We start from the raw sequence: 26,572 nt of genomic DNA, 5'->3' as shown, positions 1-26,572 counted from the left end.
TCATTGTCATTGCCACGCCTGTGCAACCTACTACATGAGTTTGGGCCCATGACGGGCTATCAGGTCAATTGGTCGAAATCCGATGTTCTCCTTATAAGACTGGACATACCATGGGATTGTGGCATGATTGCCCCCTTCCATCTACAGCAGCGCTCCTTGAAATACTTAGGAATTCGGATTGCCCCCTCCATTCAGGAACTTATAAACCTAAATTATACATAGGGCCTCATTACGACCCTGGCGCTAATGGGTTAACGGCGCCGTAAAGGCTGCAGCGCCGTTAACCCATTAGCGCCTTACTACAAGGTCCCTTTGCGGGACCCGACCTGAACGGCTGGCCTAGAACAGCCGTTAAAGTAGGGACCCGCAAAGGGACCTTGGTGCTAAGTACGGTACCGCAATTTGCGGTACCGTACTTAGCGCCTTCCCCAGTCCCATTGAGCCCCATGGGGCAAAAATGGGAATGAGGAAGGGCCAATGTTCAATGGGGAATTACCGCCCCGTCAACCTTGGAATGGGGTGGTAATTCCCCATTGAACATTGGCGGACACGTTACGATACCGGCACCAACCATGGTGCTAATAGCGCCATGGTTTAGCGCCAGTATTGTAATGAGGGCCATAGACTCACTTGCAAAATTGATCTATCTTGCACTTAGGCTCCCATGCGCCCCCTCACGGAAAATGTATAAAGATATGGGCAAACAATTATCCAAATTCCTTTGGAAGGGTAAAAAGGCCAGGGTTAGGCTAGAGATCCTACAAGCCTCCAAAAATTATGGTGGCCTAACGGTACCAGTTTGATGCACCTATTATCAAGCCACCCAATTGTGTTGGGAAAAAAGATAGCTAGACATGACACTCTTGACCAGTTTGTGTAAAATTGAACTCTCACTGATGTTGCCATATATGCAGGCTGAAATCGTGACCGTTCCAACGTGCAAACTGCCCGAACACATTAGAACACATTACTGGGCCCAACACTGATCCAATGGCATAGAATGAGGGAATCATTAGGAGCAGACACCCGAGCTGCCCCTGCCTGGATCATTTTGGCTCTGTCTTGTCTATATGTCTTGGCAATGTCTTTCACAAGCATTAGAATCCTCGGTGGTCGGAAGTTCATGTAGTCGATTTGTATGAGGGGGATGAGCCAATGGGGTTTCAGTAGGCCAGCGTAGTACTCCACCTCCGCAACACGGAATGGATGTAATACCATACTATACAAGGAGTAATTAAAGCAAACACTACCAGTCACTGCAAGATACCCCCTCAACAGGAGAACAGGAAATGGGACGGAACCCTTCTGAATACCCAAGGCTATGCTCATTTTACACTATTTATACCCCTAACAAAACCAAACGTAACATCACCCTATAAGCACAATGGTCCAGCGACTTAAACACTTCAATGGATGCATGCGACATATATGATTACTTTGAAAATATTTCCACCATGTCATGTAATATACGCAATAGAGAAATCCAATACAACTATACCCCCAGCAAACTATACCGCATGGGCCTGATACACTTCCCCGCATGCTGGAACCAATGTGGCAGACTGGGCATGATGGAACAGATCATGTGGGCTTGACCGGTCATGCTAGACTACTGGAAGCACGTACATAAGGTGATCTCCCGAGTCCTAAACACCTCCATTGATCTCACCCCTGGGCTTATGCTCTTTGGCACCAATGATACAGACTGCCATGCTGACCCTAATGTGAGACATATGGCTCATGTGCTACTATTCTCGGCTCGCAAATGGCTGATTGTGCATTGGAAAGTGACCAGTGCTCCTACCAAACAGGCTAGCCTAGGTATGTTTTTGAAAGTACACTAGAATATGCAGGGATGAGGAGGCGTGGTAGAACCGCACAAGCCAACCAAATCATCGAACTTGTTGATTCATACATCAAGTGATGCATTTAACCTGTAATCCAATTTTCAATTTTGCATGTTATTCACTGGGAAGTACCTGTTTATGGTAGTCACTACTTTAGGCAAACAGAATTGGGTAACAATGATTGAGAAGGGGAAGGAGGATTAGACCCGATGCAATGATGTACTGGGGGAGCAGGGGGGTGTAATGGGTGATGGGGTGGGAATGGAGGGTACTCTTGATACTGACCCTTTTACGGTGATAAATCATGCATCTTGTTGATGTATTTGGTTGATCTATGTGTTTATGCATCAAAATTCACTAAAAAGATGTCTGCGGACTACCGCGCTTTCTGCAGAATCTGCAGGCTGCATAGGGGCATGTAACCTTTTTTGGTACTACGATTTGTGAACTGTGAAAGGTGGCCTGAAAAGAAAGATTTTTTTTTTAAATTTGTCGTGTTTTTTATATTATTTGGCTTTTTTTCTTAGGGGAGGGAAGAGAGAGGAGGGAATGGAGTGAAGGGGCCCAACCACAGGGAGGAAGGGACAGGTGGAGAGAGGAAGATGTTGTGTGGTCCTTAATTAGGTAAGGGACAGTGTTTCTCATGCTCCCTGACTGCAGCCTCAAAAGCACTTTGAAACTGCTCCCCCTTCTACAGAGTGGTGTGTCACAGTACATACAGAGCACTTTCACCCTCGAAAGACAAAGGTTGACTGTGTCATGTGTGGCCTGCGAGGCATCCACAGGGATCCTCTGCCCCACAGGAGTGTCTCTTGTGGTGGCAGGAGCGGATGATGAGGGTGCAATACTGGCCATCAGCCTACTCATCCCCTCGAAAGGTACGACCTTCCGAACAGCTGCTTTGTGATTGGACCTGAGATGGTGCTGCATGGAGGTGGTCCTGTAGCTGTACAGACACGTTTATTTGCGACTGAGTACTTGAGAACAACCTTGCAGTCAGTGCATGTATCCTTGTCCGTCCAAGCCTTAGGTACACCCCCAACGGTGGTAAAAATATACCACACCCAAGATTCACGTCAGGAGCTGGAGAGAGGGACTTCCGTTACCTAATCCTCACTGTCCTCCTGATCCACCTCTGTATCACCACACCTTTTCCCCTCTCGAGGCCCTCCAGGTGGTGGTGTTGGGGCAGCTGGGATGGCCATGGATGCCATTGTCTCCAAGAAGTACAAAGTACAGATATCAAATAGCCCAAATCGGCAGCAGATGCTCTCTCCTGGACAGCCAGAAACACAATGAGGAGCAGTAGTGGGGGGTACCGTAGACAGCGCAACTGTCTGCCGACAGTCGATCAACAGACAGGGCTTAAAAAGTTATAAAAAGTTACTAGATCAACTAGGATACAATCTAGGAGCTCTGCAAGGGTGAAGTTTCAGCTTCAAACATCCTGGATTTGCGAAAAACACAGTTTTAAACTGTCTGGGGGTACGGACACTGTCCGCAGATACTACTGATGCGCAAGCAGTCACACAATGATGTCCCCGGATGGCAATGGACAGCACGGCTGTCCTGCAGACACCTATTGCACGGGAGACGGTTTGCACATGTGTTCCAGTGTCCATAGGACTAGGGTGGAGTCCCTGAACTAATAAAAAGTGCCACACATGCGAGCGAACATATGCAGACCTGCGAGGTGTCTGGGGGCAAAATGGGATCAGGTGCGCATGTATGCCGGTGTCCATAGGACAGCGGTGGAGTCCCCAAACTAATTAAAAGTGCAACACTTGTGAGCGGACATGTCCGAACAGGCACATAGTCCAGGGGCACAGTGGGATGAGGTGCGCATACGTTCCATTATCTATAGGGCAGGGTGAATCGCCAAACTAATTAAAAGCGTGACACATGCGAGCAGACATGTTTGGACAGGTGTTGTCCGTGGCACTGTGGGATGAGGTGCACATGCGTGCCAGTCTCCGTAGAACAGGGGTGGAGTCCCCAAACTAATTAAAAGTGTGACGCATGCAAGTGGTCATTTACGGACAGGCACGGTGTCCGGGGGCACAGCGAGATCAGGTGCGCATGCACCTTAATGTCCATAGGACAGGGTGGAGTCCCCAAACTAATAATAAATGCGACACAACGGAACGAACGTTTGCGGACAGGCACGATGTCCGGGGGCACCTCCCTTTTGGTTGTGGACAGCCCGGACAGTCATACAGTCCGCGGAATCAGAATTGGGCTTTAAAAAAATAAACTCAAACACCAACAGTACACACAATCATATTTGTTAAAACAAAAACATAGAATCAATTAGGAAAGAGATGAGGAATCAGAATTGATTCTCTACACCAGAGGTCTTCAAACTGTGGGGCGCGCCCCGCCAGGGGAGCCCAGCATGAAATGTAAAAAAAAAAAAATACATCTTTTTTTTTTTTTTTTTTAGATTGGAGGAAATGGGAGGGGGCAGCTCACAGGGTCAGACTGGACCATAAAACGGTCTAAGGCACCAATGAAAACATGGGCAGCAGTTGCAGATGGATATTCAGTCCTTTAGTCACAGACTGTTTGAATAGTACCCAAGGGGTTGTTTTTTATTCAAATGTAAACAAATTGTGATATTTAAAGAATATTTATTCAACAACAATGGTCAAAACTACTAGCTGCATAGTGAAGCAACTCCTCAAACTGGCCCACATTGGCCAAAAAAGTGGCCCATTTTGATTGGCCTACACTAGCATTTTGCATTTTTGGTACAGTCATCGCCCTATTGCCCTATGGGCCAGCCCAAGCCTGCCGACTCATCCATAATGGGTGAGGGGGCGCCCACCCACTGGCCACCTCACCCATTATGGAGGAGCCGAGGAGCCAGCCCAGTGAAACACTGAGCACTCCCTCAGCTGTTTTTTCCAGCTGAGGGAGTGCTCCCTGGCTGGCTGAACTGTCAAAGGGAAACACTGTTTGCCTTTGACAGTTCATTTCCCCAGCCACACATGATCACTGAGCCATGCAAAGTTGGGGGTGTTTTGCTTCGCCAGCCTTGCACAGCTCATTGGAAATGCAGGCTGAGGCACTGCATGTATGTATGTGCGAGGGGGTGCTCCTGTGCCTCCTCGCACATACGGGCAGAGCAACCTGGAGCGGGGCATTTTAGCAACCATGCGCAGGCCCTTGCAGAAGGTAAGTTCATGACGATTTATTTTTTATTTAAATGTGTATGGATGTGTGTATGCTTGTGTTATGGGACTCTGGTTGGAGCAGGATGGGCGGCAGCACTGGGAAAGTGGTGGGAGTATGGTGGGGGAGAGCCCAGGGTCTGTATTGGGAGTAGGGTGCGGTGACGGCACGCAAAGGTTCATAGCGATTTCTACATACTGTCCATCTGGCACTTTTAGGGGGGCCCGGCCTGCCCAAACCTGGCTCAGGGGGGCCCGAGCCAAAAAAGTTTGAAGACCACTGCTCTACACACTGTTCATTAAGGGAGGAAGGGATTGAGGTTTCATCGTAGTAACTTTCATTTAGGGAATTTGATGGGGGTGTTTGGTTGGGATAGGGTTAATTTGCATAAGTACAAGTTGGGAAGTGATATTGGATATTTTCTTTGGCATGGGTTTTAACAAACATCATCAACTGTACAAAATTATTATTTAGTTCATCCATTTCTGCAGATACGTTACTTAGTTCATTTTCTGCAATTGGAGTTAGAGGCTGTCTGTGTCCATCTTCTGGGTCATTTAATAGTAATTCAGGGCCACTTTCTTCATTCGCTGTACTGTTAAAAAGAAAACCATGCCAACAAATTACATCACTTTTTCTGGTTCATAAAAATGAATTCTGTCATTTTCTGCTGAGAAAAAACATTACTGCTATTTCTGACAAATTACGCATAATTAATAAATTGTAATGGTACAGAAAGAAATATAGTGCACTTACTGTTTTTCTATGGGTTTCTTATGGAATAATTGCCAGCTATTTTTCAGTGGGTAAGGAAGGTTCCACCGAGGTGCTATTGTGAGGTGTACAGTTAACCTTTGTGCTTGGTGCATTCCATTATGTTGTGAAACCTATGACAACATACTTCTGGTTTCTCAAGTACAGAATTTCTATACATATTCACTTTGGATGTGGTACATATATCTCTTAAACTTTCATGTACATGTTTTTGCCAGTTGCAGAATACAACAATGTAAGATAACCCCTGTGGTTTTGGGCAGTGTGAATGCTGTCTGAAGTACGAGGAAAGTCGCACAGTCCACAGACTCTGTGCCTATCATGTTGGGGCAGTGGTTCATTATGATGTAAGGGACATGTAGAAAAATTAAGGGTATCCTGGTAAAAACCCATGGAATTCAGTGAAAAATCTTTGTTAAAGAGACATTATGGTTAAATTGCACTAAGAAAAACGTGCCAATATCAGTGAAAAAAGTGTGTTAAAGGGATGTTAGTGTTACAAGTAAAACAGAAAACCCTCAGAAATGTGCATGTTATTTTAAGGTAAGCAACCATAACTCGTGCCACCACTGTGCACTGCTAAGATTAACACAATGTTCATTGATGACATCACTGATTGCCTGAAAAATCTGGACCACTTGGGTTTTTTGTTCACTAACATATAAAAGCCAACCAGTTTTCTTCACTGATTGTAATAATGTTTAAATGGAGAGGTTGCGATAAATGCAGAATAGCCACATCTCTTGGAAAAATACCAAGTTGAGTCCTGTAAAGATCCATAGTTGCATGCTGTTATTCTTAAATCTACTGGAACCCTGTGTATTCCAACTCATCAGTTTAAGCTGATTATTTACTAAAGCCGCTCTTCCAACAATCCACATCGCTGAAAGAGTTCAGACAGGATGTTTGGAAGAAGGTCAAGAATGTTGTTTTTCTTACATCCACTGGACCCAACATCGGTATCACCCACCCACCCTTTGATCCTGCATTAGGCTTTGTTCACTATTCCTGTTATTTACAGGCAGAGAGTTTGAAATGAATAGGCCCTGTGTCTCCAACTCAACCATCGTTGCCCGTAGGGCCTCAACCTCCAGGTGGGATTTCAGAGCCAGTTCCACCAAATCTATTCTAGATTTATAAGTAAAACAATTGTAGTCAAAGTCGTACGTTGAAAAAGGCACAGGGATGGATTTAATTTTGTGATGAACAAAATAGAACTTCTATTTAAGACCTTCAAATCTGGTTTTAGTGTTTTACATTCTAGCCATAGTTTTGGAATACCAAACAGGGAGCAAGGGCATATTCCTTATTTATAGTGCACAACCCATACCCAAGACAGGTCAAATCATTCAGCGGGGGGGCGGTGCTGGCGACGGCGGTCACTACTCCAGTAATTTCTGGTACTCCCAAATCAGGAATCACTGTTACAGATGACATAAAAGTTAAAGACGGGACAAGACCAGGAGCAAGAAGGCTAGGGGTAGTATTTTTCCGCTTACAAACAATCGGGCCAATTTAATAACTTTTGGGGGAATATCCAAAGTCAAATAAACAGGGTCTGGGACTGGTAAAGAAGGCCTATCCATGTGTGATGCTGAATTAGTTAGTCTTAGAACAGTCTGATCCTCGGCTATGTTAATGCACTGATTGGTCTCTGGCTCCTTCCTCGGTTTTGACTTCCCCTTTGGTTTGACTTCTTTCGCTGATTTCTATTATCCAGGAGCCTCCATGTCGTCTGGGGATTCACCAACCTTAACCATTGCATTAAAGAATTACTGATTACCTGCACTCCTAGATCTTTTTGATTTTAGTTTTTTAGGCTTTTTTTGCAGAATTAACTGTGGATCCTGCTCATTAGCATTTTTATGATTGAGTTTGTTACTTAAAATCCTGTCAAAATTGGTTTCTGGAGAGACCTTTGGACATTGAATTGAAACCTGCTTCTCACCGGGAACAGTCACCAAATTCATTCTGACTCCAGGGTGATCTATTTCAGGCGAAATTTGAGCCTAATAAACTCCTCCATTGTTGAAAGAGATAGGGGAGAATAGTGCAGGACATCTGGCGAAACCCCCTGAGGTGGACAAAACTCCCCAGATTCCAAGGTGTTCATCGCATCTATCAAGCACTCAATTTTCCTGTTAATTCCCAAGATTTGCTGATGTAAAGAAGTTACATCCCCCTGTGGGGTATTAAGGGATAATGGCAGTAATATTCTCTGCAAAGACTGTGTTCACAGCAGTCCTGAGCCCAACCAAGGTGGATTCACACCCCGCCACTTCCTTCAACAGTTCCAATAATGTATCCAATTGCATGTGAGCCTCTCCCTTCAGTAATTCAAAAACCTTTACCATAGAGGTTAGGACAAAATTGAGTGCCGCAAGCACTGAGTCTGGAGGGTTAATGAGATCTGAAGGTGAAGAGAACTCCTCTATGTTACCCGAAGAGATTGCAGCCTGATAATCATTCACCGCTGATACGTCGGCTGAACCCCTCTCTGCCAAATGTTTTGATAGAACGATTTGGCTCATATGTGTAACTTCACTCATGCCAAAAGATGTGTTTCCCAAATTTATGCTAACCTCCCGAATGGTGAACAAAATTTCAAGGAGCTTCCGGACTGTCGAAGTGATCAAAGGGGGGCCCGCTAAAGTTTGACCCTAACCCCTTCTGTGACATCCTCATCAGTCAGGCTGCGATTATGGCCTAACGGAAGGCAGTCATTTATCTTTCTTTTTATTGAATAAGAAGATTGAGTGTAGTCCTTACAATTTGCGAATAAGCGATTCGCCCCTAAGTGTGTTTGAAGAGAGTTCACAGGATAGACTATGATTGGGTCTGAGGGATTCACTTGGTGATTTCTTAGTGTAAATGAGCATTCAACCACCAACAAGTCAGCTCTAGGTTCCTCACAATCCACCTCAATAGCCATTCAATCATCCCTGTACACACCACTCCTTAAATCATATATGGAGGCACCCTAGTTTAAACCACGCTCCTAAATTGAGATGTGTGCCTTCTAGTTTACAGTTATTCCTCCAAATCTGTATTTCAAGAAGGACTTTCTCCAGCGAGATTCACACCAGAGGAATAAAGTATGTCAATTTACTGAACCTCCAGTAGATCAAATGAAAAAATGGTATAACAAGGAACACCAAGAAGAGTCACTTCAATAGCAATTCGTCACACTTTAGAGTTCAAAGGCTCGAATGACGGCTCTTATGAGAGCATTCTGCGGGAAACAGGGTCTCCAAGTAAAGTCTGTTTTGTCCGTAATAATTGTTCAGGCAGAGTACAGAACATTGGAGCTCAAGGCCATTGGAGCTCAAAGGCTATGATTATGGACAGTCACTCCGTCGATACACTTCAGCAGCCAAACAACCAAGCACTCCTCAAATTGACATATAAAGGTTGTAAATGAGCAAATAAAGGAAAATGCTTGGAGAGCACAGCTGAACACTTACTGCTTACAAGAGGACAACGTCCGCCGAGTCCACTGCAGAATATGCAAAACACTTGCGTCTCACTTCGCGAAGCCGTTAGTTTTTATAATCCGCCCACTTAAAGGTACAGCACAGGATGATAGCACCTCCAGCAGCAGCAAGGCGAAAATACATATTTCCAGCTTGTCCTTTCGAATTGTAATGCGCACGCAAAACACGTGCGTTTTCACTTAGGAACACCATCTAAAGAGGGGGGGACATTTTGTACCTTGTTAAATGCCTGCACTAGGGGTGTCATGGTATTAGTTTTATGACGGTACGATAACCTTCTTGCCAAATGACGGATATATCATGGTTATCGCGGTATAGCAGGTGGAGTTAACTAATCTTAACAAATATTTTCTAAAAGGTCATAAATTGACAGATTTATCATCTCAAACAAAACCATGCACCCAGGGCCAGAATTGGGCTTTTCAACATACTTTCCAGTGAAATGACTTGCTTCCACCAAACACAAACACACGTGTGGAGAGGGGGAGGGGGCCCTGCTACAACTGGCAAAGCAAACTAAATAGCTTTTCTTAAGTGGTCATTTAGACTTTTTGTTCCCCTACTGGCTACTGGTGAAGATGAACATGTTGCCATCTTGATAACCTGCATGCCACAGATCAATGGAGGCTGATGGTAGTATACGCTTGTGCGCATACACACACACACACACACACGCACTCTCTCTTTACGTTACAGTCTTTAGTTTACTTGCGGGCCAAAAGGTTTTCAGAAATCACAGACTACCGACAGATGTGACTTATTATATGTAAATTCAATGATAGAACCAGGGAAATCCCCCATTGCCATATGTTTAGAGAACATTATCCATTATAAATATATAAACCCCAAAGCAGCCACCCCAAAGTAAACCCTTTTTCTTCTTGGCACTGTATCTATTCTTCCTATTGCTAACATATTGATTTTGTGTCAGGCACGTGTGGTTTATGGAATGGCATTAAAAACTGCTCCAACTGAAACTACTTGGCAGGTGGCAGACCCAACAGTGAAAGACCAAGTCTGCTGCAGCCTTTACAAATCAGATTGAAAAGCACACTTAACGGTATGAACGGTATAACGGTATAAACAATGTGACGGTTATTATTGTTCAATTAAGTGGTTCACGGTATCTTTAACGGTATATCGTTATACCGTTACATCCCTAGCCTGCACCATATCAGATGTATACAGGTTATATAATATAGGAGCAAGCGCACAACCTTCTTTTAGTCCCACATTCATCTCAAAGCACTGTGTCAAATGCCCCTCCCAGTTGATGCGAATTCTGACCGTAGTACCAGTGTTTAGAGAGATCATGAGATGTAATAAATGCAGATCTATGTTCAATTTATGCAATTGGTCCCATAACAGAGATCGATTCACTGTATTGAAAGCCCTTGGAAAATCTTGAAAGCATATATAGATGCTTATTCTTTGTATGCAGGGCCTTCGATATTATACTTAATAGTGTGCTGAGGTTATGCGCAGTAGAATGCTTTTTTTCGCAAGCCCATTTTACAAATGTGCAAAAGTTGAATCTTTTGTACCCATGCATTATGTTTTTTCCAAAGCAAGTAGGGAAAATCCTTGAACTACTGTCTAACATGGCTAATAGCAAATACAATCACAATAGAGGTTTGCCAGCTTGAGGGAGTAATACCAGTTCTCCATACCTCAGCAAATAACTCAAAAAGAAATCTGGACCACATGTCTGGATTTGCCTTAATCACTACGTTGGCCAGCCTGTCTGGTCCTAGAGCTCTCAAATGTTTTAAGGTTTTAACAATCAGGAGAATGTCTTTCCGATCAAAATCAATCACACCATCACAGCCAAGAGGTCCAACTTTACAGTTATTATCTCGAGAAGGAACTTTATAATATACAGCCTTAATGAAAGTCACTCCGTCCTTTGCAGAGACCACAACATCGGAAAATTTGGATTTGTCATTAAGAGATTACCTGATTAAGGCCCAAAACCTCTTATTATCATTCGACTTGAGTAAGTCAAAAACATCCATTTGGCATTATTCAAGGTACCCTTATGCATTTTTACCCACTTTTTATATTTGTGAAATATACAAATGTAGTTCAATAGACCTACTTCTTAGATGGAAGTGCACAAGATAAGCAATGACAAGGTAATAAACATCAGAAATCTAATCGTGGAGAGGAAATTATCCAATAAATATGCTTGCAAAGTATAAAAGGTGCTCACCTTTTAAACCCAGAAATCTGTAGTGAAATATTCCATGGAAAACAAAATCCCAATACGAAACAAGTGTGTGTGGTCTTGTGGGTGGACACATCACAACCTGAGTAAAATGTTGGTATCCGAATGCTTGAGCAAGCTTGCTAACCTCACAAAAGCCCAAGGAGTTGTGTCCGCCCTCTGAAAAATGTGTATACTGTTCATCCACATGTGTCCCTGAAAAGCAGTCACAATCAGGGAAAAATTACTGCACCAGTGTCCAGGATTGCAAACTCTCTTGTCACATCAAGGGCAAATACTTTCAAAAATACCCTGCTTTATAATGCTAACTTGAAAATTATACATACCATAGTGTCACTCAAATATATAAATCCTTATGAACCTATGTTAGGCAAAAATTGTACAATTGTGGCATTCTTAACAGTGAAACTGCAAATACTAGAATGCAATTCAGCAAAATGCAAAAACATGGTCTCTGAGTGCAGGACATTCATGGACTGACAGTAGCAAGGTTTATAAAAAACAATAAAGCGGATGTTGTGTGTTATGGGATATTTAAAACTAAGAAAACACACGGCCATTGGGACTGTGGACTGTCTTCCTAGCGATACAGTAACTGGGACCGACCCTGCTTAGTTTCAAAGCAAGGAAGGATCCAGCTCACTTAGGCCATGTTTCTTTAAGTGGTATTGTAAGGTGGGTGCATTTATTTATTTATTTATTGTTGCATTATTAGTTTATATGAAACCTCATACAACATAATACACATAGTAAAAATAAACAATTCATTTTTAAACACATAGCATATACACATGTAGAAGATAAAAGATGAAAAATAAAATAGAAGATCCTCATAGTCAATTCATCCTCCATAAAACATCTATCACAGCCCTTAATTTTCCAATATAAAACATTGCGTATTAGATTCCTTTTTTCCAATTCCTCCGTGATATCTTGGGTTAATAAATTCAATGCTAAAATTAAAGAAATGTTTATACCCCACATGCAACGACTCCAAAACAAGTGGATAGATATTTTGAGATCCTTGTTGAATCTGTCTTTAAGATAGATTGTGCATTTAGGCTCAAAATAATTACAGGTTAAAACAAAGTGCTTAAGAATCTCTTGCGTTCTAGTTTCTCTGCAGAATCGACATGTGAAATTGATTTGTTCTTGATTAAGTACCACATCCTTATATCCCCAATGCCGTATCCTTTCTAAGGTCGGAATCTGATTGAGTCTAAAGCGCATATACATGGATCTCACCCTGTCACAAGGGAATCTTTGTAAATAGAGGGGAATGCATTCCCTGGCATGTCCAAAATTTGGATACTCCTTGTACGTTGAGTAAGAATCCACCCAATCTGCCTTGAATAAAAGTCTCTTGACCAACCCTGGTCGTTGGACCAGATCCTCTAGACAAAGACCTAGTGTAGAAAACAACAAAATCAGATTGTCGCTAAACTTTCTAATAGGTACTACTGACCCAGATTTAACAACCTTATTTAACAATTCATATAGAGTGTTTAAAGGTGGATCATTCATTTTTCTAAATAAGGATAATTGCCACCAAATATATCTTGTTTTAAGTGAAATGAGGTATAACTCGTGACGGATAATGGCATTGGGGACTGACATCGATAGGCCGAGTAGTTCTTTCCACATTTTCCCCTGGACCACATTCAGGCTTAAACTCATGTCATGGGTACAAATGTCCAGGCAGTACAGGAGGACCGGCTCATATTTGGCAAGATAAAATCGCCTTATAGGTAAGAGCGAGAATTTACATACCCTGACCTTCAAAACTTTCATTTGTACCTTTAGTTTAGTCGCTTTTTCCTCCAGGCTCAATTTCCACATCTTCAGGCTAGATCTATTAGTAAAATTGTAGCCTAAATATGTTATAGCCTTGGCCTACTCCACCTGATCCTCCCCCATCCTCCAACTATAGGATTTGATGGTTCTTTTCTTCGTGACCACAATCGTTCGAGATTTGGATGCATTCGGGGAAAGATTATTTGCCATCGCATAGTGATAGAAAATGTCCATCTTTCTACGAAGGCCGCGTGGAGTGCGGTCAAAAAGAATAAAATCATCGGCAAAGGCCATCGACTCGATAGCCAAACTCCCCAACCTAACCAGTGCAATGGAAGGGCCCTGCCACATGTCCTCCACATTGCACACATATAGGTTGAAGAGCGTGGGCACGAATGAGCAGCCCTGCTTGACCCCAACTTTAGTATCAATGGCCTCAGAGAGAGTACCTTCCTGTGTCAAGCGAACCATGACCGAGGTATTCCTGTGCAACAGAGCCAAGAGTTGGACAATCTTTCGAGGGAAGCTCATTGCTAACATTTTAGTCCATAATCTCGCTCTAATAACTCTGTCAAAGGCATTGGAGAGGTCTAAGGATGCATTAAAAATCTCACCTATATTAGATTGATGGACCGTATCTCTTAGATGGGCCAGGATGTTCCCATTTAAATTGGTTCCCAAACCCTCTCTAAAGCCAACCTGAAATTTGCTAAAACAAGCATTCCTCCTAATCACTTTGTTGAGATCTCTTAAAAGCAAAATACCAAAGACCTTACTAGCTACATCTAAAAGTGCTTTGGGTCTATAGCTCTGGGGATTAAGAACATCACCTTTTTAAATATAGGTACTGTAATACTTTGAGCCCATAATTCAGGGATGATATGGGTTTTAAAGATATCATCAAATATGGGTTTAAGCAACTAGGCCCATATTTTGGGCGCCGCCTTTATGACGAACGGGGGTATGCCATCCGGGCCCGGCGCTCTGGACGGTTTAAGTTTGTTAATAACCCAAGTAATATCCTCAAGATCCAAAGAACAATCACCCACTACCGGAGGACCCAAATCCATGTCCTGTTCCCTAGCGAAAGTATAAGGCAATTCAAATTTTTTCTTATAATAAGTACACCAAACCTCTGCTTGGATAGGGCAATCAAGTCTATCTTTAACAGGGGTAAGCGTGTTATTAACAGTAGCCCAAAATTTAGCATCTCTTTCATTACTTAGGTTATACATCATCTGTTGGTGGACTACAAGGTACTGATCCATTTTCAGAGACTTAATCAAGTTTTTGTGTTTCAGGATGATTTTTTTTTCCTAAACTGCAATTCAGCAAAAGAGATGGGTAGCTTCTTCAGGATCCTTAGATCCCTGCATTTAATGAGCTTGGACCTTTGGATTCTGGAGCCCCCACCTCTCCCCTTATGTCTCATCAACGCTGTGTCACCCGTCCTGCTAATTTTATAGGCTCATGACAACATAATATTATTATGATAGCATCCCCCAACTCCCTCAAAATTCGATGAGAGGCCAGGTTCAGGTTCTCTAGAACCAGGGCATTAAATTACATAATCGTTTTCTTGTTCCAAATAATCGTTCTCCCGTTGTTCGCCACCTCTAGGCCCATAAACTCTGGTTTTATATGGAGATTCGGACATGACAGTGATAGTGAAAAAAGTAGAGGGATATGATCGCCCATTTTCCACATGCTTGTTTCCAGTAATTGGAAACATTAAAAAAATCAATCCTTGAACTATTACTTCCCCTTTTCCAGGTATGTTTGGGTAAGTTCCAGTCCGAGGCATGGTCTAGGAGTCCCAAATCCCAGTGTTCCAGGAGTTTATCCCACCATATACCTCTCTTAAGATTAGGTTGGAGCAGTTTCGGGATAACCCCTCTCTCATTCCACATTGAACCCTCTGCACGGGAGGAGTTAAAATCTCCTCCAAAGCCCTTCTCAAACCATCCCCCCAGAATTTCCCCAGGGAAATCCTCCACTATTTCGAGAGGCACCCTTAGAGGATTCCAGTATAGGTTCAACAGAAGGATTGGATCTACATTATTCTCTGAAGATAAAACAATACCCAGGAGCCATTCACTCGTAAATATCACATTACCCTGTAGCCCCAAATTGCGATCAACGGCAATGGTCAAACCACCACTAGGCCACCCGGCTACCCCCCTAGATGCTAGTGAGGAGAAGGCATAGAAACCTTCTATGTGCATTTCAGTGAGTATCATAGTTTCTTGGAAAAAACAAATGCGGCGGCAGGTGTAAATCTCGCCTATAGTCACAAAAGTATTCAAATGTGAGCCCCCATGCGAATTCCAAGAAATAACCTTGATATTAAAACTGTTAGGAGCGCCCATTACCCTGTCTAAGGGTCTCTAAAGTTTTAAGAGCTGGTTGCAACCAAGACCAATCCTGGCCGCTATGGAGAAGGCTAGAGATTAGGGCCAATGCTGGATCAGAATTTTCAGGTTTTTTAGTACCCAATGTGAAATTTGTTCCATTTGGATGTTGGTTGGTGCCTTGTATTGTAGGAAACTATCAGCCTCTTTATCGTCCTCTAGTGTAGACAGACCATAACCCAAAGAATTAAGATTTTTTTTCTTGGGCAGGTGCCATATCTGCCACCATCACCAAGTGAAAGCAGCTTACCATTCGGTGATTGTTATGATTTGGTAGGGAAATAGCATCTATATCATCAGTTGTTATAGCACACAATAAAGGAATATTTTAAAACAAGTTTAATAGATTTGTTCTATTCAGACTGGCCAGTGAATCTGTCTTATTATTATTGATCCAACCCTGGATCTTCCCTGTGTTGTTCATGGAGAGGAGCTGTACCTGAACAGGCTGCATTTTAGCGTTACTTAAAAGTGGTTTAGCTAATGCATTTCGTTGTAGGTCCTGAATGTTAATGATCTGTGTGTCTATGGGGCTTTCCCCCATGTTATTAAGTGTAGAGCCACTCCCACTCTCAGCCATAGCAATCAATCCATTGGAAGAAGGAGTCTTGGTAGATAAAACAGGGGCCAGTATTTGCGCACTTGGGAGGATATTCATTTGTTGCATACCTATAGAAGTTCTGGCATGTTTAATGCTAGTTATTTTACCAAAAGCTGTCATCTTAGTTTGTTTAGTTTGAGGGCGATCTTGACCGGTTCTCAATTGATTACCCTCTTGGATGTTGGGGTTAATATTTTTTCTGCCCCAGCTAGAGGAAATTTCTTAGTGACCTCCCCCGCTCCTGACCCTCTCCCCTATACTGGCCATTGACTGTCCCACTATCACTGGACTCTTCTTGAGCCGGAATATTTCTAATTGCTTTAAGATCAGGATTCCTGCCTTTAATTTTTGTGTTAGGCATGTTTTTACTTTTTTTGAGCATCCTAGCCTCTTTTTTTGTTTTTTTCCGCCAATAAACAGAAGATTGGGGTACCTCATTAATATCATAGTTAGAAGTGTTGGTAGTGCGTTCTCTGTCGGGTTCGGATGAACTACCCGTTTCCAATACCGGGTCTGCTGGTATTTTCTCCATATGTTTAGTTTTTTCTTTGCACTTTTGCTCCCTTTTAGCTGGTGTTTGTTGGATGATTGTAGCATCATCACTGCTAATGTTCAAACATTCCCCTCCTTGGAAGTTTCCATAACAAGCTCCTGGGCGTTGGATGTTTCCGTATCTTGCTCTTGAGTACGTCCCCCTGTTGCTGTCGCAATGGCATCCAAAAGAACAGATGGACTGTCAGGGCACTTCAGTTCATTTTCATAGTTATTATTCATTGATATTTTTCCTCGTTGGCTTGGCAATTCTTGGTCCCTTAGCCCTCTATCTGACGAAGTGGGGTGGTCCCCTGAGAGCATACATTCTAACAGAGTGGTAATTTTAGCATCCGTGGTTGCTAGCCTGATGCTTTGTTCCTCTCTATATTTGTCATATTGATTCTGCTCTTTAATATTATGGTCAGTATAGGACTTACCCTCCACAAGACCCTCCAAAAATGCCAAACGAGTAACTAATTGATGAAAGGCAGCTTGTTGACACCATAGAACTACAAGCATCTCTTGGGGCTCACCCATGGTTTTCATAGCCAAATTTAAACTGATATGCAGGTTAGATAGAAGGGGTAGAAGATAATCTCCTCTATCTTCCTTACCCGAAAAATGCTTTTCCTGTTTATCGTTACCTATAGGTCGAATTTTCTAGGATTGCCTGGTCGGGTTCCGTGGATCTGTCCACTGTTTCCGGCTGGTCAATACCATCCCTACCTTTATCCGTTTGAGTAATGCCAACCTTCCTGTCTATATGAGTCTTCGCGGCCTCTAGTGCAGGTATAGTGAGGCCTTTTTGCTTTCCCTCTTGTTGTTTCCCCAACATAATAATATCTATAGTTTCTGAGAGTGCACACCCCAGCGTCCCCTCAGATAGACTCCTCACACCCTTACCATTAGATAAAGGTCTGGCAGTCGGCATCCCCAAATCAATAATTTCTTTAAGCAGGTCTCCTGTGGTCAGCCATAAGCAAAAATGAATCATCCAAGTCATTCAACCCAATTGCTTGATTAAGATTGTGACGAAGAGGAATAGGAGTCCCTTTATATTGTTCTCCCCAACTAGCATATTTAGACTGGATAGGGCCAATAGAACATTGCCTCTTATCCTGTTCGCCTTTCCCAAAAATAAACACTGCAGGCGAAATGTGAGTGGAGTAGTTTGTACCAAATGGATATGTACCCTCGATATTTTCTATCGTGTTCCACCTTAAAGAGTCTAGGACATGAACTTCCTTAGCTTTCATTTTTTCCCTTAAATCGGCCTTCTGGAGGGGGGTAGATGCATGAAAGCGAACCACCCTTTTAATACCCAGCAGACTTTGTTGAAGACATTCTTCATCAGTAAGTTCCTGTCTACAACCCGACTTGTCCCTATTACCCATAAGTGCCTCTATATCTAATATGTCTGGATTTTCCACAATAGGACATTGTTCCTCCAAAGCTGTTAAATTAATGATGGGGGGTCTCTCAATACTCACACAGGATACATGGTTCACCCCTCCATCATCAGTTGTTTCACCAGGTAGATTATGGGCAACATTATTTTCCATGGGGTCTATGGTGATGGGGTCTTCGCACTCTAATGGAGAGATCAGCTGAGCTTCTACCACCTTGTTCTCTTGGCTCTCAACCGTTTCAAACCCACTTCTAAGTGCTGGCACATTCAGTTAGATCAGCTATACAAGAACACCCCCTAAGATTGAGAATCTGTGAAGTAGTATAGTATAGAGTGCAATATAAAAAAGGTTGTCTACCCAACCAGAGGAGAGTACAACTCGCAGCCTCTGGAATATAGATGGGGAAGTTAAAAGTTGCAGGAAAACAAACCAAAACACACTTCTTCAGAGTATTTAGCATAAATAGAATAGAACACAACCCAATAGTAAAAGATTGAGGATTAAAATGTACGCCAATGTTATAATCACAAGTATGGTAAAAGGAATCTCTAGGCGGGAGAAAAACTTGCATCCCTTATGTAGAATTAAAGGTAAAAAGGACTGAGATAGAAAGCGATATCAATAAAATATATAGGACATTCAAAAGGTGCCAAGTGGAACATAAATAAGGTCAGTGATATATGTATTAAATTTGGACTGTCTTTGGAATGCCCGATGGCTTGAAGAGCAGCCTTAGTCCGTCTCTCCTCCCCAGTGTCCAACTAAACAAAGGAGTTACCCAGAAATGTTCACTCCTTTTGGAAGATAGATGAACGTAACAGTCCCAAATGGCACCTGTAAAAGGGTTAAAACCCGAAGATCAGCAATAATAGGACAGTACCTGGGATCAAAGAGAGCTTCTCCGCAGTCTCCCAGTCTCCTGTCTAAAATCTGACAGACCAAAATCGAATGATTCTTGCAGAAATTTGTAGAGTTTGCAAAATCTTGCCACAACGATGACGTTGCACACTAACTCCTTATGTATGACAGGCTGTAGCAGGATCTATGGCTCACACCTCCTCCGTGACCCAAAGCCTCCCAGAGCCAAACAGCAGGCAAACAGTAGTAATAATGCCACGCCCTTGTCTCCGCTGCGGGCTTAACACCGCAAGGGTGGTTGGGCCGGCAGTAAATGCCAGGATAGGGTCATGTGGTCCATCACGTGGCCGCGGCAAGCTCTGCCTCCTCCAGGAAGCGAGTACTGCTCAGCAGGAGCTAGACATGGCTCACAGTGCTGAGAGAGAAGTTTGCAGGCAAGTAAAAGTTTGTTTCACAAAGCGATCCTTCTGGGGTGGGTTCATTTATTAGGCAACGTGGCCTTAGGGGGCTGACCCCGTCTTTGATTTTAAAGCTAAGCAGGGTTTGTCCCAGTTATTGCACAGATGGGAAACCCACTTTTGCTGTACAGATATCTATTTTTCTATTTTTATTATTGACTGGGAGATAAAAAAAAATACCAGAATGCAATTCAGCCAAAGGAAAATATTGGTCTCTGAGTGCAAAACTTTCAAGGGCTGACAATAGCACAGTTAAAAAAAAGAAAAATTCTATCCCTATTCAGTCACCCTTCCATGCAATTACTGGGACTGACCCTGCTTACGCTTCAAAGCAAGGAATGGACTGGCCTTTTTCTCTGAACAAGTAGATGTTTACCTCCAAACAAAACATTGTAGTCAGTCTTCAAAGCCTCTTGCATTCACAAGTGAATGAAAGCTTGCACAAGTTATAGACCATGCTTAGTTCATATACAATCAAGGTGCCTCATTACGAGTCGGGCCGTAGCTGTGTCAGTAAAACAGGCAGGCTGCCGCCAGACTCATGCATCTTTCCGGTGCCTGGATCCACGGAAAAACCAGGGTTTTATGACCCCGGTGTTCCCGGAAGTCAGGCACTGGAAAAATGTTAATCCCCATTCCCATTGTTTCCCATAGGACTGTCACAGTCAATGGACCAGGGACTCACATGCAGCCCACATCCGTTCTGCCATAGGGGCACTATCCCAAGGTGCTGCTTTGTTTATTCCTGGGAGACAAGGAAAGGCCTCTTGGACTTTGTCCTGGTGCCTTTGGTGCCAGGCTCATCAGGGAGTAAAGATGGTGAACATTGGCCCATTACAAGATTCCAGACAACTCAACATGGAGGGCACTGGGCCACAGCCTCCTTTTCATCTGTCTGACCATGCATACTAGTGTTTGGGTGTGGCTGGAGCTCCCAGGCTTGGCTGGCTATATAAGCCACGCCCCGGCTCAGAAACCTGTTTTGCGTTATTCTGCCTTCCAGCAGCATAACGATCACTGTTGCTTGCAGCCTGCCGCTCATCATCACCTGCATCCTGCAACAAGAAAAGAAAGCATCCGTACAGGACACAACCCATGCTGCCGCCCTGCACCCCATGCAACTTATCTGTAGATTCTCCACTTCCGCCCGCTGAAGAAATCAAGCAACTACTTCTGTTGACGTCCTGTGCAGCTCGCCTCATTGCATCTCCGCTTAAACACAGCCCCTGGAAAGAAAAGGACAAAGTCAGCACACATGAAGTAAGACCATAATTATCGCAGTAGCAAGCGGGTGCACGCATATACTTACCAATCAGCTGAGACATCAAAATAACCATGCAGGATACTCGCACTGAAGTCACTTCAGTGCAAGCGCTTCCCGGGATAGCGCCGACCCCTGCAACACAAGAAAGGGATGTTAGACACATAAGGAAGGAACGTTAACCAAGAAACGTTCACAAATCACAACCTGGCATGAGATCGAACGTCCAGGAAAAAGACTGAATGCTAGGACACTAAAACAGACACAGAAAAGGACAATAGCACGAGAAGGAAAAACTTTGAAGCAAGGCAAACACGGCTTAAGAAGTTGCACCACAGTAGGCCTGGGCTAGACTCTACAGCCAAACTGCCATACGAACCAGTGAAGTAACTAGGTTCAAATACAGGAGCACAGAGACAGTGCCCCTGCTGAAAGCAAGCAGGACTGAGAGCTTGCCTACAAAATAATAAGGTGAGCAAGGGAAAAGATATTAAGAGCCTGAAACCCTAGGGGACATAGTGCCAGGTGGGAGAAGGGAAAAAAACTTAACACCCGAGGCAGCCCTAACTTATCGTGACTTCCACATCACAGGAGCTGATTATTTCCCCTGGAGCAGTCAAGAGATACCAGAGCTGTCAGCTTCTGTAACGCTCACCTAGTATCCACAGGGTCGTCACTCAGCCTGTTCTGACGTCTTACGACCTTGAACCCTTCCCTGGGATTGGTAGAGTTTAACTCCCTATTGTCTCTGTGTGCTTGAACCCCTTCTTCCCCGGGGTCCAACCCTTCACTTTGATCCACAGCTGACCTTGTTTTCTTGGAAAGTGTGCTCTCCATCCTGTTTTCACCGCAGGGGCGCGTTGATTGATGCGGGCTCGTTTCTGCCTAGTTACTTCACTGGCAAGAGTCTGACAGGTAAGTATAATGAGTCTTTTGAACAGTTCTCTAACTTCGTTCCTTTCCTTCCTTAGATGATGGCTGGCGTCCGGGGATGGTGACGTGCTGCTGAGATGAGTAGCGCTGAAGGTGAGTGAGAGTGCAATGCGCGATGCGACACTTTCGTATTTGTATTGAACTGAGTTCTTTTTCTGTGTCTTTTAGGTGCCGCGACGTTTTCAGCGTGGATGCTGGTTATGAAGAAGAAATGTGGTGAGCAAGCGCGGTATGCGGCACCTCTAGATGTTGCCACGCTAACCTGGAGTGTCTTTTCCCTCTTGGAGATGGATGAGAAGTTCTGGAGACAGAGTTCCCCCAGAGCGGCTGGGATTCAGGTAAGCGTTTGAAGCTTGTACAGTCTTTAAAAATAAGCAAAGATTTGCTGAATGCTTACTAATGCCCATTTCTGTTTTTTTCCATTTTCCTTAGGAAGCGGCGTGCCGGGATGGGAATGACATTCCCGAAGATGCCTGCAGAACAGAAGGAGCGAGGAATGATGGGCAGAGTGCCACAAGGTAAGGCTGTTCCTAACGGTGTTCTTGTTCTTGCAGGAGCTGAGCGCAGAAAAAAGATGCAGGCCTACTGGAGACCGATCCGAACACGGCTTAAATAGTCTCTGGGTATCCCAGGTGTCTCTGGGCTGAACCACACCCAAAAGACTAGACTGCACATGCAGTTCTGGGAACCGGAATATGTGGGGGCATCCATCTTTTCCCCATCAATGCACTACAAGTCCAATCCCCAATGTTATCCTATGGGAGTGAGTGAGTCTGCTGCCACAAGCGCCAAGTCTGACTCCAAGTGGGTCTTTGGAGGGATGGAGAGGCCCTTGAGGGCCATGTAGGCGATATTGGCCTGGCTCCAGCCTGACATTTTGGAGGGCTGGGGACATGAGGGGCAGAATCATGACAGCTACCAGAAGCAGAATGCCTACGACCACAGCGTCCGACGCCCCCACGGAGACAAGGTGAGCGTAACAGAATGCAAAACCTCTCTTAAACCTCTACTTGGGCGTCATGGAGACTTTGCACACTGATCAACTAGCCTAGTTGCTGGGGGAATTACGAGCCGAGGTTCATCCTACCCGGCAGGGAACCAATGCTCTAAGGAGGGAGTTAATCGTGAGCAAAGACTGCACCAAACTGGCTAGACAACTGTTGCAGACACAAGCCGGTCAAATCCCGCTACCTGGAAATACTCCATCAGCCACCACCTCACAGACCGCCCCGGTAAAGGTGGTCCTTCCCAGAGCGGCCCCGCCCAAGAGTTTTTTGCGGATCCTAGTAAATACACCATTTTCATGAACCAGTGCTGTTTGCACTTCCTTTGCAGACCCAGAGCCTTCCCAAGCGACCTACCAAGGGTCGTATTTGTGCTGTCATACCTGGGCAGTCGTGCCGCAAATTGGTCGACACCTCTAGTTAACCGGGATGACCCCTTGCTGCAGGATTTCAGGGGATTTCAAAGAGAACTCGAGAAGTTGTTCGCTCGACATACCCGGGGCCATGCCTTGGACAACAAACTACTGTCGTTTCGGCAGGGTAGTCAAGACCTGCTGACATACATTGCCACCTTTAATAGGCTAGTGGTCAAGACCGGCTGGCCGGAGGAGAAGAGAACCCTGTTACTCTACCGAGGCCTGAGAGGGGAGCTAAAAGATGTCTTGGCTCAGGTAGTGAATCCACTGGAAGGATGCACAGAGTTCATCGAGTGGGCAGTCCAGCTAGACCATAGACTGCAAGATCGGAAGACCGATCGATCCCGATCAGATGTACGTGTGGTTTATGTGCGCCCGATGGACTCCCCATCTCGATCACCTGAAACCCATCCTGAACCTCTGCATATCGGGGGAGTGAGAGGCCCGCTTACAAAGGCTGAGAGAGAGAAAAGAAGACAGTAGCAGCTCTGCCTATACTGTGACAAATCAGGCCATTTCCTTTGATAATGTCCGGTAAAACCGCCTCAGAAAATAGTTGGGGCCACCGACAAAGAGAACATCGAGCAGGATTCAGAAAACTCAAGTGCCTGGCAAGCATAGGTGTCCGCTTGTCGAGCAGGGAGCAGGAACTACAGACCTCGTACCTAGTCATACCAGTGATCTTGATCAGTCACCAACAACCATCTAAAATACATGCCTGGAGGCTTACATTGACAATGGAACAGTTGGCAATTACACAGACCAAGACCTAGCAAACAGGATGGGACTTCCCCTCCGTCAGAAGGCAACCACAGAAAATGTCACGACAGTCAACGGCACCCAATTATACTCGGGTCCTGTAACTTTCTGCACGGACAAAGTAACTCTCCTCTGCCAAGACGGCCATCGGGAAGACATCATCTTTGACCTTATCTGTGCTCCTCAATTCCAGGTGATCTTGGGGATGCCTTGGTTGGAGACCCACAATGCTCAAATCGACTGGCGTACCAGATTTGTAACATTCTCTGGGTGTGTTTGTTCCTGTTATCATGTGGGATCTCTCCCAAGAGAACAAGTGAAGACTCCTCCAGGGAAAGGAGTGGTGCTGGGCCTGACCAGTACTCTGATCAAGAATATGCCGATTATCAAGACTTTTCCAAGAGGAACAGGACAATATGTTGCCTCTACACAGGCCCTACGACTGCCAAATCGACTTCGTTCCCGGGCCTCAGATCCCATGCAGTCACATTTATGCACTTACAGAACAGGAAAATCTCCACTTAAAGACTTACCTAGACCAGTACCTGGCAAATGGGTTTATCCGCCCATCTAAGTCACCCGTGGCCTCACCCTCTTATTTGTACCTAAAAAAGGAGGGGGATTTGCTGACTTGCATCGATTATCGAGCACTGAACCAGTTAACAGTGAAGAACAGATGCCCTCTATCTCTCGTTCCGGAGCTATTGGACCAAGTCAAGGATGCCCAATTTACACTAAACTGGACCTCAGAGGAGCATACCACCTAGTGCAAGTAAAAAAAGGTGACAAATGGAAAACTGCCTTCCGTACCAAGTATGGGCTTTACGAGTGCCATGTGATGCCCTTTGGGCTTTGTAACGCCCCCGCTGTGTTCCAGTTCTTCATGAACGACATATTACGGGAACTGCTTGATGTCTCGCTAGTCTACATTGACGACATCTTGATATACTCTGCCACAGAACAAGACCATGTCACCCATGTCCGAGCCCTCCTTGAAAAACTCTCACAACATCGGCTATACGCCAAACTGGAGAAATATTTTGTTCATGTTACAGAAGTTCCTAGGGTTCATTCTCACCCGCAAGGCATTAGGATGGTTAGCCACAAGGTGGACGCCATCCTTAACTGGCCCTCGCCTATCGTCCATGAAAGGGGTCCAAAGTTTACTCAGATTTGCAAACGTTTACTGCTGTTTCATTCCCGGTTTCTCGCAAATCGTCCACCCCATCACATCTCTGCTATGGAAGAACCGGCACTTCAACCGGTCAGCAGAGGCTGAAGCAGCCTTCCAGAACTTGAAACAAAAATGTACCTCGGCCCCAGTGCTACGACATCCTCGTCCGGACCTTCCATATGTGGTCGAAACTGACTCTTTCAGCATAGCCATGGGATCTGTTCTCTCGCAAAGGGACCCAAACATCGGTCAATTACATCCGGTCGCATTCTGGTCACGTAAGTTTTCTGCACCGGACCTAAACTATACAATAACAGAAAAAGAACTCCTAGCAATCAAGGCAGCATTTAAGGTGTGGAGGCACTACCTTTTGGGAGCCAAACACACCATCACAGTAATCACAGATCACCGTAACTTGCAATACCTAAAGTCAGCAAAAGCCCAATCATCACGCCAACTCTGGTGGGCCCTGTTTTTCGCAGAATATGATTACGTAATCACATTCTGACCAGGAGTGCAGAATGGCAAAGCCAAAACACTATCCTGTATGGCGGAAGGAGAGGACGCATACGCAACACCAGACCCGGTGGCCATCATACCTGAGGAGAAAATCTTGGGTCTTACGGCAGCCATGTCCTTAGAAGATCTAAAAGGAAAAGTCCAACACCAAATGGATGAGAAGGCACAAATAACATGGACAGCCAACGGTGAGCAACACACGATCTCTGATGGACTTCCATATTATCAAGGGCGCCTTTATCTCCCAACCAAAGAACTACAAGATCAGATCATTGCCAGTTACCACGATTCCTTTTCAAGGGGCATCCAGGAATTGCCAAGGCACTGGCCAAGGTTAAGAGACATTACTGGTGGGCAACCTGGCGAAAGGACATAATCCACTTCCTATTCTCATGTGGAATCTGCGCAGAGCACAAATCCCAGAAGCAGAAGTCTGCAGGCCTTTTACAACCCATAACAGTGCCTCCTACACCTTGGCATACACTATCGCTCGATTTCCTAGTAATGGCTATAACACCATCCTAGTCGTGGTGGACCTGTTCTCAAAAATTGCCTATTTCATTCCCTTGAAGGGCTTACCAACTGCATCCACCTTGGCGAAAGTCTTCCTGGAGAAAATTGTCCGTTTGCACGGATTTCCTTCAATCCTAATTTCTGACCGTGGCAGTAAATTCATTTCAAACTTCTGGAGAAAGAGCTGGGAGCTTGCACAAATCGATGTCCGATTACCCACAAGTCACCATCCCCAGACCGAAGGCCAAACCGAACGGACAAACCAGACATTAGAGCAATACCTGAGATGCATGCTGCACCAGACAGAAAGCAACTGGAAGGATATTTTATGAATAGAGGAATATGCGTACAACAACTCGATACATACTAGTACCGGACAGAGCCTGTTTTATGTGCTATATGGACAACTTCC

The sequence above is a fragment of the Ambystoma mexicanum genome, chromosome 5q, assembly GCF_040938575.1.
Source record: "Ambystoma mexicanum isolate Mex_15411 chromosome 5q, UKY_AmexF1_1, whole genome shotgun sequence".
In the NCBI taxonomy this organism is placed as follows: Eukaryota; Metazoa; Chordata; class Amphibia; order Caudata; family Ambystomatidae; genus Ambystoma; species Ambystoma mexicanum.
Note: the sequence above shows the minus strand (reverse complement) of the source record.